Source organism: Protopterus annectens, chromosome 17.part0 (genome assembly GCF_019279795.1).
Source record: "Protopterus annectens isolate FY-2018-M chromosome 17.part0, PAN1.0, whole genome shotgun sequence".
Lineage (NCBI taxonomy): Eukaryota > Metazoa > Chordata > Ceratodontiformes > Protopteridae > Protopterus > Protopterus annectens.
The window spans coordinates 754,807,989-754,818,850 of record NC_056751.1 but is presented as its reverse complement, the minus strand read 5'-3'; positions in this window follow the sequence as shown (position 1 = coordinate 754,818,850).

Here is a 10,862-nt window from a genome sequence, read left to right as displayed (position 1 = left end):
CTTGGTGAGGTACTTCTGTGGTCTTTCCAGTTGTTGCAGGTGTCTTGTAAGGTACATCTTAAATGGGGCATTGTACTCTATGATGGGTCTGATGAGTGATGCATAGAGGGGCCCATGACCTCTTTCAACCTGGATGCAAACCCTTCTGTGATTAGGTGGGCCACATAGAAGGATTTTCTAACCACTTTGGCAATGTAATTATCAAAGGAGAGGTTACTATCTACCTGGGTCCCCAGATCCCTTATTACATCTTCCGTATTTAGGGGGCTACCACCTATGTGATAGTTTGTGGGTACTTTGTTTTTTCCAAAGAGGATGACTATGCACTTTTTGGCATTTAGCTTGAGGCCATGGTTTTGACACCAGGTATCTGTCTCAGTGAGACCCTTTTGGAGGATGTCTGTGTCAGCCGGTAAGTCAATTATAGCCCCTAGTTTGCAGTCGTCTGCGAACTTGGTCAGCCATAGTCCTCCTGTGCTTGCCTGTACCTCTGAGAAGTATATGCCAAACAGGAGGGGTCCTAGGACTGAGCCCTGGGGAATGCCACTTGTAACCGGTTTAGAGTCAGACCTAGCTCCCACAACTCTTACCATGTGGGTTCTGTCCATGAGCCAGTTGGCAACCCATCTTGTGATGTAGGGGTTTATGGTCAGGCTGGTGAGCTTGTCTATAATACCTGAGTGGGGAATGGTGTCGAAGGCCTTTGCGAGGTCTAGGTAGGCTGTGTGGACCACCTTTCTCTCGTCTATAGCCTTGATAATTGTCTCAAAGAAGTCCATCAGGTTTAGGAGGCATGATCTGCCCTTAACAAAGCTGAACTAGGTAGGATCCAGTGTTTGGCAGTTCCCAATGTCTCTGTTAATGAGCTCCATGATGATGCACTCCATAGCTTTGCAGACCAAGCTAGTCAGGCTTATAGGGTGATAGTTCCTGGGGTCTGTTGTGGCTCCACCTTTGTGGAGAGGAATAACTGTTGCTGTGCACCACTCTGTGTGCACACAGCCTATGAGGGGTTAGTTCATCTTTGAGCTCATGTAGGATGCAGCCTGGGACACTGTCCGGTCCCACTGATGCTGTTTTTGGCTCTGGAGAGGGCTGTTTTAACCTGAGTGTCTGTGATTTTAGGAGCACTACATTCTTCTGGTATAGTTATGGCCTCTTTTGGGGGTGAGAGGGGAGTGAAGTTTGCACTGAACCTGTCTGCCAGGATGTTGGCTATATTGGTCATTTCAGTGTATTTTGTGTCATTCTGCACTAACTCCGAGCAGATCTGAGAATTGCCACTTAGATTCTTGGCATAGCTAAAGAATGCCTTGTGGTTATCTTTGGAGTCCATGGCAATTTTTCTTTCGAAGCTAGCCTTGGATGATTTTAGGAGGGAACATAGTTTCTTGCTGATACTGATAAGGGATATCTTCCCTTCTTGGGATTTTACTCTTTTCTGTACTAGTTTCCTCCTTCTATTGTATAGCTTGTTTATGTCAGGAGTCCACCAGAACAGACTGGTTTACTTTTCTTGAAGGAGTGAGTCTTGGTTTTGTTTGGGATAGCACGATCCATGCATTCTTGTAGGTGCCCAAAGAGTGCATTAGTAAAGGATTTTACAGCTTGGACAGCATTATCCTTTAGCATGGGGGCTTTGAAACTTCCACCTCGGTCTTAATTATCATGAAGTTTGCTTTTGAAAAGTTTTTCACGGTGGTTTCTTTGACCGGGGGTGGTGGCAGAATGTGGATACCAGAGTGATTAGTTTATGGTCAGATCTAACCAACGAGGGGTTGACATCCGGTGTGGAACACCAGTCGCCCATGTTGGTGATGACCAGGTCCAATATGTTGTCACCTCTGGTGGGGGTGTTGACCAGTTGATCCAGGGAGTTTGAGTTTATAAGTTCTAGGAAATGTTGGGCAAGGGAGTTTGTACTTGAGTAGTTCTCCCAGTTAATGTTTGGGTAATTGAAATAACCCTATATCAGGGTGTTTAGTAGGACCTTTATGTTTCCCAGTGTTTCCAGGAATGTGGAGTGGGGGTCCTGGGACATGGTGGGTGATCTGTAGCAAGCTATAATTTGAATAGCAGTTTTGCCCATTGTTAGTTGCACATGGATGATCTCTGAAGCATCGTGCTGTGTCACTAACCTGATGGTGTGGGTATCCTTGATGAATATGGATACTCCCCCACCTTTTGTATTTCGGTCCGGGTTTTGTGGCCGAAATGTATGGTATGAGTTGTAGCCTGGTAGTGCTGGGGTGCTCTCTGGAGCCTTAAACCAGGTTTCTGTTACTGCACATATATCGATTTTCTCCATACTGAGGAGTGCCTCGAGTGCATGCATTTTGAGGTTTAGACTTCTGGCATTGAGTAGCATTACCCTAAGTTTTTTGTTACTTGTGCTATTTACGGTGGTGGGTTTGTCTTTTGAGCCTTGCCTAAAAAAGGCACTATGGGGGTGGCAAGAGCCTTGGCCAGTATTTGAAAGCCTAAGGGTGACAGGTGCAAGCCATCTCTAGTGAAGCAGCGTGGCTTGCAGAGCATGTCATCCCAGGCTGACAGACACTGGATCCCCTTTGAATGACACCAGAAGCTTAGCCATTTGTTGAAATTGATAATTTTTTTTCTATACCGTGGTATCATTCTTGGTGAGGGCAGGATGCTACTCAGGGTCAAGGTCATACCGGCCTGGGCTACATGATCAGAGAGCTCCTCCATGTCTCTTTTCATGTAGTCCAGGGTGGTACGGCTCAGGTCATTCACACCAACATGGACAATGACAGAGTCATATTTGTACTTGTTCTGGAGTGATCTGAGTGCTTGTGTTATGTGGCGGATCCTGGCACCCGACAGGCAGCTAACAGTAACCTTCTCCTTGTTCAGCCTAGTGAGTGGGACGTCACTGTGCCTGACTATAGAGTCATCTATTACTAGTGTGTTGGGTATGTTATTTTGCCTTAAGGGCTGTGATTGCGTGGCACACTGGTTTTGTGAAGTATGTATTTCATGGTTTGTGTTGGGGGGTGAAGGTTGCTTGGATGTCTGCTTTGGAGGTCTCCGTTGCTTTTGCAGATTTTTATTTAAAGCCTCTGAGTATGTTTTCGTGTATTTATGTGTGGTTTTTGTTGGTGATGGTTTCATAGGTCTATGTGAGACTGATGGTGTGATGCAACTAATTCCCTTCTCCTCTTGACTGCCTGGTCCAGTATTGGGTTGAGAGAGCTTAGCCTCCAGTTTGACTGTATAATTGCATCTCTCGCATGTATTAGCATTTGGTGGAAGGAGGAGAGGGTTGTCAGTGTACATGAGGCAATTGTAACATTGCCTCAAAATGCCCAGATTCACCAGTTGGACCGGAGAGTACACCTGAAACTGCCCTTTGGACATGCCTGGATAGGTACAGAGAACTGTTTTGCTAATTGGCTGGTAAGGTCAAATAGAGAGCCTTGTCCTTCTTTACAGTGGGGGGGGGGGTCTAGTGCTAAGGTTTATTAGTGCTTGCTATGAGTTTTGAGCAAGTGCCAGGATGAGAAGTGAATGGTTTGAGTGCTTAAGTTGAAAGTCTGTCTAGTTCCAAAGGAAAAATTAAGGTTTAAATGCTGAAGGATTTCCCTGAATTTTCTTTTCTCTGATAGGGTCTAGGATTGAACCCGTTAATTTTTCTTCACACCCTTGAGCTAAAAAATTACTTTCCAGGTTGTTGAGGTTAAGGATAAAGTCAGTCAGTTCTTTTGAAACCCTTGCCATATGCATTCACTGGGATTTAAATACATTTTGTTTGGTGATCTGAGGATGCATATGGTTTGCATGAATGAGCATATTGACTCTTATAGGCTTCCTTCAAAGGTTTCCACTGTGTTCCCTTTTACTGATTGTCAGTTCCAGGAAATTCACTTTATACTTACTGGGTTTGTAATGAATTTAAGGTAATCCATTGATTTATTGATGTATTTGTAAAATTCCTGAAGTTTTTTTTCATTCCCTGTTCTGATGATAAATATAATATCAATACAAATCTGTAATATAGGTTCATAGGTTCATAGGTAGGTACTAGGCCATCTGCCCGAAGGTATTTATAAGCTTAGCCAGAATGTGTTGGCTTTCGCCACCCCCTTAGATTAGTTCCCTGTGCCTCTGTCCAGCACGGCCACTGAATTGATCCCCGAGATAAACTTTCTGTTTCCCATCCACTCGTCAAGATTTCTTTTGAAGAGTGTTAGCGAGGTGTTCTGCCTAATGTAGATTGGGATCTTGTTCCAAAGCATGGGAAGTCTCTGGGACAGGAATCTATCCCTCCAGCACATCCTATTTATTGTTGTGGTGAGGTTGAGATCCCTAGAGTGTGTGGCTCGTGGGGATAAGGTTTTCTTTAGGTGGAGCATGTCCATTAATTCTGGGTTGGACATGGCCTTGTATGTCAGGCAGAGATCACCTCTGAGTAGACGGTATGCAACCGGGTACAGCTGTAATTTCTTCAGTTGAGCTGCATAGGGCATCTGTTTGAGGCCAGTGATCCTCTTGGTGAGGTACTTCTGAGGTCTTTCCAGCTGTTGCAGGTGTCTTGTAAGGTACATCCCAAATGGGGCGTTGTACTCTATGATGGGTCTGATGAGTGATGAGTAGAGGGGCACAATGACCTCTTTTGATCTGGATGCGAACCCTTTTGTGATTAGGTGGGCCACGTAGAAGGATTTTCTAACCACTTTCGCAATGTGATGATCAAAGGTGAGATTACTGTCTACTTGGGTCCCCAGATCCCTTATCACGTCTTCCGTATTTAGGGGACTACCACCTATGTAGTAGTTTGTGGGTATTTTGTTTTTTCCAAAGGGGATGACTATACAGTTTCTGGCATTTAGCTTGAGGCCATGATTTTGACACCAGGTATCCGTCCCCGTGAGACCCTTTTGGAGGATGTCTGTGTCAGCCGGAGAGTCAATTATAGCCCCTAGTTTGCAGTCATTTGCAAACTTTGTCAGCCATAGTCCTCCTGTGCTTGCCTGTACCTCTGAGAAGTATATGCCGAACAGGAGTGGTCCTAGGACTGAGCCCTGGGGAACTCCACTTGTAACCGATTTAGAGTCAGACCTAGCTCCCGCAACTCTCACCATGTGGGTTCTGTCCATGAGCCAGTTGGCAACCCATCTTGTGATGTAGGGATTTATGTTCAGGCTGGTGAGCTTGTCTAAAATACCAGAATGGGAAAATGGTGTTGAAGGCCTTTGCGAGGTCTAGGTAGGCTGTGTGTACCACTTTTCCCTCATCTATAGCCTTGGTAACTGTCTCAAAGAAGTCCACTAGGTTTAGGAGGCATGATCTGCCCTTAACAAAGCCGAACTGGGTAGGGTCCAGTGTTTGGAGGTTCCCAATGTCTCTGTTAATGAGTTCCATGATGATGCACTCCATAGCCTTGCAGACCAGGCTAGTCAGGCTTATAGGGCGATAGTTCCTGGGGTCTGTTGTGGCTACACCTTTGTGAAGCGGAATAACCGCTGCTGTGCGCCACTCTATGGGTACGTAGCCTGTGGAGAGGCTGAGTTTGAACAGTGTGTTTAGGTGAGGGGTTAGTTTGTCTTTGAGCTCATGTAGGACGCAGCCTGGGACACCATCCAGTCCCATTGATGCTGTGTTTTTGGCTTTGGAGAGGGCTGTTTTAACCTGAGTGTCTGTGATTTCAGGGACTCTACATTCTTCTGGTATGGTTATGGGCCCTCTTGGGGGTGAGAGGGGGGTGAAGTTTGCGCTGAACTTGTCTGCCAGGATATTGGCGATATTGGTTGGTTCAGTGTATTTTATGCCATTCTGCATTAACTCTGAGCAGATCTGAGCATTGCCACTTAGATTCTTGACATAGCTAAAGAATGCCTTGTGGTTATCTTTGGAGTCTTTGGCAATTTTTCTTTCAAAGCTCGCCTTGGATGATTTTATGAGGGATCGAAGTATCTTGCTGATACTGATCAGGGATGTCTTCCCTTCTTGGGATTTTACTCTTTTCTGTACTAGTTTCCTCCTTCTGTTGTATAGCTTGTTTATGGCAGGGGTCCACCAGACTGGTTTCCTTTTCTTGGAGGAGTGAGTCTTGGTTTTGCTTGGGATGGCATGATCCATGCATTCTTGTAGGTGCCTGTAGAATGCATTAGTGAAGGATTTTGCAGCTTGGACAGTGTTATCATTCAGCATGGGGGCTTTAAAACTTTCCAACTCAGTCTTAAGTAACGTGAAGTTTGCTTTTGAAAAGTTTTTCACAGTGTTTTTTTTGTCCGGGGGTGGGGGCGGAATGTGGAAATCCAAAGTGATTTGTTTATGGTCAGATCTAACCAGCGAGGGGTTGACCTCAGGTATGGAACACCGGTCACCCATGTTGGTGATGACCAGGTCCAATATATTGTCACCTCTGGTGGGTGTGTTGACCAGTTGAACCAGGGCGTTTGAGTTTATAAATTCTAGGAAATGTTGGGCAAGGGAGTTAGTACTTGAGTAGTTCTCCCAGTTAATGTTTGGATAATTGAAATCACCTAGTATTAGGGTGTTTGGTAGGACCTTTATGTTTCCCAGTGTTTCCAGAAATGTGGAATGGGGGTCCTGGGACATGGTGGGTGATCTGTAGCAAGCTACAATTTGAATTGCAGTTTTGCCCATTGTTAGTTGCACATGGATGATCTCTGAAGCATCGTGCTATGCCACCAACATGGAGGTGTGGGTATCCTTGATGAATATGGATACGCCCCCGCCTTTTGTATTTCGGTTTGGGTTCTGTGGCCGAAATGTATGGTATGAGTTGTAGCCTGGTAGTGCTGGGGTGCTCTCTGGAGCCTTTAACCAGGTTTCTGTTACTGCACATATATCGATTTTCTCCATACTGAGGAGTGCCTTGAGTGCATGCATTTTGAGGTTCAGACTTCTGGCATTGAGTAGCATTACCCTCAGTTTTTTGTTACTTGTGCTATTTACGGTGGTGGGTTTGTCTTTTGAGCCTTGCCTAAAAAAGGCACTATGGGGGGTGGCAAGAGCCTTGGCCAGTATTCAAAAGCCTAAGGGTGACAGGTGCAAGCCGTCTCTACCGAAGCAGCGTGGCTTGTCGAGCATGTCGTCCCAGGCGGACAGACACTGGATCCCCTTTGAATGGCATCAGAAACTTAGCCAATTGTTGAAATTGAGAATTTTTTCTTTATACCGTGGTATCATTCTTGGTCATACCGGCCTGGGCTATGTGATCAGAGAGCTCTTCCATGTCTCTTTTCATGTAGTCCAGAGAGGTACGGCTCAGGTCATTCACACCAACGTGGACAATGACAGAGTCATATTTGTACTTGTTCTGTAGTGACCTGAGTGCTTGTGTTATGTAGTGGATCCTGGCACCCAACAGGCAGCTAACAGTAATCTTCTCCTTATTCAGCTTAGTGAGTGGGACATCAGTGTGCCTGACTATAGAGTCACCTATTATTAGTATGTTGGGTATGTTATTTTGCCTTAAGGGCTGTGATTGCATGGCACACTGGTTTTGTGAAGTATGTGTTTCATGGTTTGTGTTGGGAGGTGGAGGTTGCTTGGATGTTTGCTTTGGATGTCTCTGTTGGTTTTGCAGATTTTTATTTAGTGCCTCCGAGTATGTTTTCATGTATTTATGTGTGTTTTTTTCCAGTGCTGCTTTAATGGGTTTATGTGAGACTGGTGGTGTGATGTAAGTATTTCCCTTCTCCTCTTGACTGTCTGATCCAGTCTTGGGTTGAGAGAGCTTAGCCTGCAGTTTGGCCGTATAATTGCATCTCTCGCATGTATTAGTGTTTGGTGGTAGGAGAAGGGGGTTGTCTGTGTAGATGAGGCAGTTGTAACATTGCCTCAAAATGCCCAGATTCACCAGTTGGACTTGTGAGTACACCTGACACTGCCCTTTGGACATGCCTGGATAGGTACAGTGAACTGTTTTACTGGATGGCTGGTAAGGTCGAATAGAGAGCCTTGTTCTTCTGTACCATACAGGAGGGTCTAGTGCTAGGGTTTATAAGTGCTTGCTATAAGTTTTGAGGAAGTGCCAGGCTGAGAAAAAAAGTGGCTTGAGTGCTTAAGTTGAAAGTTTGTCTAGTTCCAAGGGAAAAATTGAAGAGGAGCTGGGAATAGTTTTACCCTAGCTAACCAGTGCTGCCCGGCACACAAAACCGGGCAAATACAGTATTTATAGCAGGGAAATGAAAGAGATAGAAATTAGCCCAAAATGGCTAATAAACTACTAATTTATATGAAATGTTCTGTTGAAATTCGGAGTTGTAAACTTTCTCTGTTTGCGATTTAACAAGTGCTATATTGTCCAAGCTGCCCTCACTGCAATTCCTGTTGTCTGTAGTATTTGTTTAAAAATGAAGTATTTGTTAAGGGACTGTAGAAGTGTATTTTTTTTTCAACTTCTCTGAGCAGAGTCCTTGTATTTCTCAGGAACATTTCCTCTACTGCTTTGATACAACAGCGGTGTGGTAAAACTGTATATAGCACTTCCAGATGAACCGTGGCTAGAAGAGTGTCCTGTTAAACACTGATATCCCTCATTTTTTTCTAAGAAAAAAGTGTGTGTCCAGTACAGGACTATGTTAACTGCCAGTGGTTTGAATGTGACTTCTAGATAAATGGCCATCAGCTTGGTGATAGCTATGCCACTTGAAACGACAGGTCTACAGGGGGGTCTTTGATATTTTTATCTGGCCTAGGAATACCAAAGAACACTAGTATCCTGAGATGAGGAACTATTAAAAGCTCATGCAATTTGTTGCCTAGTTTATATGCTGATAGCAACTAGCAAAATCTGTTAAAGGGTTACAAACAGAAAGTACATTACCTCGTTGCACTCAGATCATCCAGTCCAATAAGGATGGCCATTTTGACTAACAGTATTGCCCTCTTGGTAGCATCATTTCTTTCGAAAGTCATAACTAAAAAATGGAAGTCAAATTCAGAACTTTTGTTCAGCTATTTTCTCAAACTGGCCACTATTTTTTGTAAGAATGAAAAAAATATTTAAAGTTGAGGAATGTGAAAAAATCCTGTGAAACTGAACTGCTGGAATAAATTAGAAAGTACAGTTGTGTAAAATCTTACCATAACTGTACATGTCCTTCTCTTCATTGTTACAGTATTCCTTACAACAGGAATCCCCTGCCAAGGGCATCCTAATGTCTGGCCAGTATACCAAAGCTTTTAGGTTGCTAAGGGTATGCAGTACGTCATGTATATGCCCTGTGTACAGCATAGGGCATAAAGGTGACATCCGGATGTACCATCCTCAGAACTGAGAGCCCCAGTAGAAATTCCAGTCCAAGGATTAGAGAGGTAACAAGCAAATCCAGAAGGGAAAAGAACTAAGGGGAAGGGGGGGGGGGTGAATACTGCGACAGTAAAGAGAAAAACATCTGCCAGTATGGTAAGATTTTACTCAACTGTACTATGTCCTTCCATTTCACTGCTGCAGTATTCCTTACAATATGGAGAGTGCAAAAGTTCAGGAAGGAGGAAAAACCAGCAGAGCCTTCTGGGAACTCATTAAGAATGGCCCTAGCAAAACCATCTCCAGCCCTGGATATCACATTCATCTCATAGTGCTTGGTAAAAGTACGCACAGAAGTCTAGGTAGCTGCCTAAAGAATAGAGTTAGTATCTAAACCCTTGAAAAAAGAACCAGAAGAAGCCACAGCCCTAGTATAATGAGCCTTAACTGAAGGAGGAAGGCTCTCGCCATAAAAGGAATAACAAAGAGAAATGGCTTTACATACCCAAGAAACAGCCGGTCCTAAAGATCTAGAATGAAAGGAAACAAAAAGCTGATCAGATTTGCAAAAAGCTTTGGTCTTATCCAAATAAAATCTGAGTTGTCTATGCACATCCAAAGTGTGCAAAACCTTCTCACTAGCAGATTGCAGAGAAAGGGAAAAGTGGGCAAATTAATAGATTTATTAAGAGACAAGTCATTCACCACTTTGGGCACAAAAAAAAAAAGGATTAGTACAAAGGACACCCTGTCCTTATTGAAAACTAAAAAATGGAGGAACAGCCATAAGGGCTTGAAACTTAGACACCCATCTGACAGAAGTAAGGGCCAACAGAACAGTCTTCCAAGAGCAATGCCATGAGGAAGCTGAAGTTGCAGGCTCAAAAGCAGCCTAGGCCAATTTCTCCAAAACAAAATTAAGGTCTCAGGAAGGACCGACAGGCTTCCTGGGAGGTCTAATATGGACAACTTTAAGAAACTGCTTAGCCACAAATTTAGAGACTAAAGGTCATGCTAAAGATAGACAAGCAAAAATAGCTGACAACTTGGCCTTAAAAGAAGAATATGCCTACCCAGCATTGAGCAAGTCACACAGATAAGAGAGAACCAAAGAGACTTCAACAGAAAGTGGATCCAGGTTATGAGAAAGAAACCAAACAGAAAATCTCTTCCATTTGGATAAGTAGGATTTCCTAGGAGTGGGTTTCCTGGCCTCCTGCAGGACCCTAAGCATGTCCTCAGAAAAAAAAGGTGTCTATATGAAATAAAAATCCTGTCAACCACAGTAACAGTTGAAGAGTGGACAGGTGGGGATGGATAAGAGATCTCTTGTCTTGTGTGAGTAGGTCCACCCTGTAAGGTAAGTTGTGATGATTGCCCTTGGCTAAATGCATAAGAAGAGGAAACCACTGCTGTCTGAGCCAAAAGGGAGTCACCAGAAAGATTTTGGGAGCATCCTGGTTTATTTTTACAGGACTTTTGGAATGAGGGGAAAGGCAGGGAAGGCATAAAGAAACATCCCCTTCCACCTTCCAGACCAGAGTACATGGGGCTCTAGCACAAAAAAGAGGAAGTTGTCTGTTCAGAAGGAAGGCAAATACATCTATTTGAGTACTCC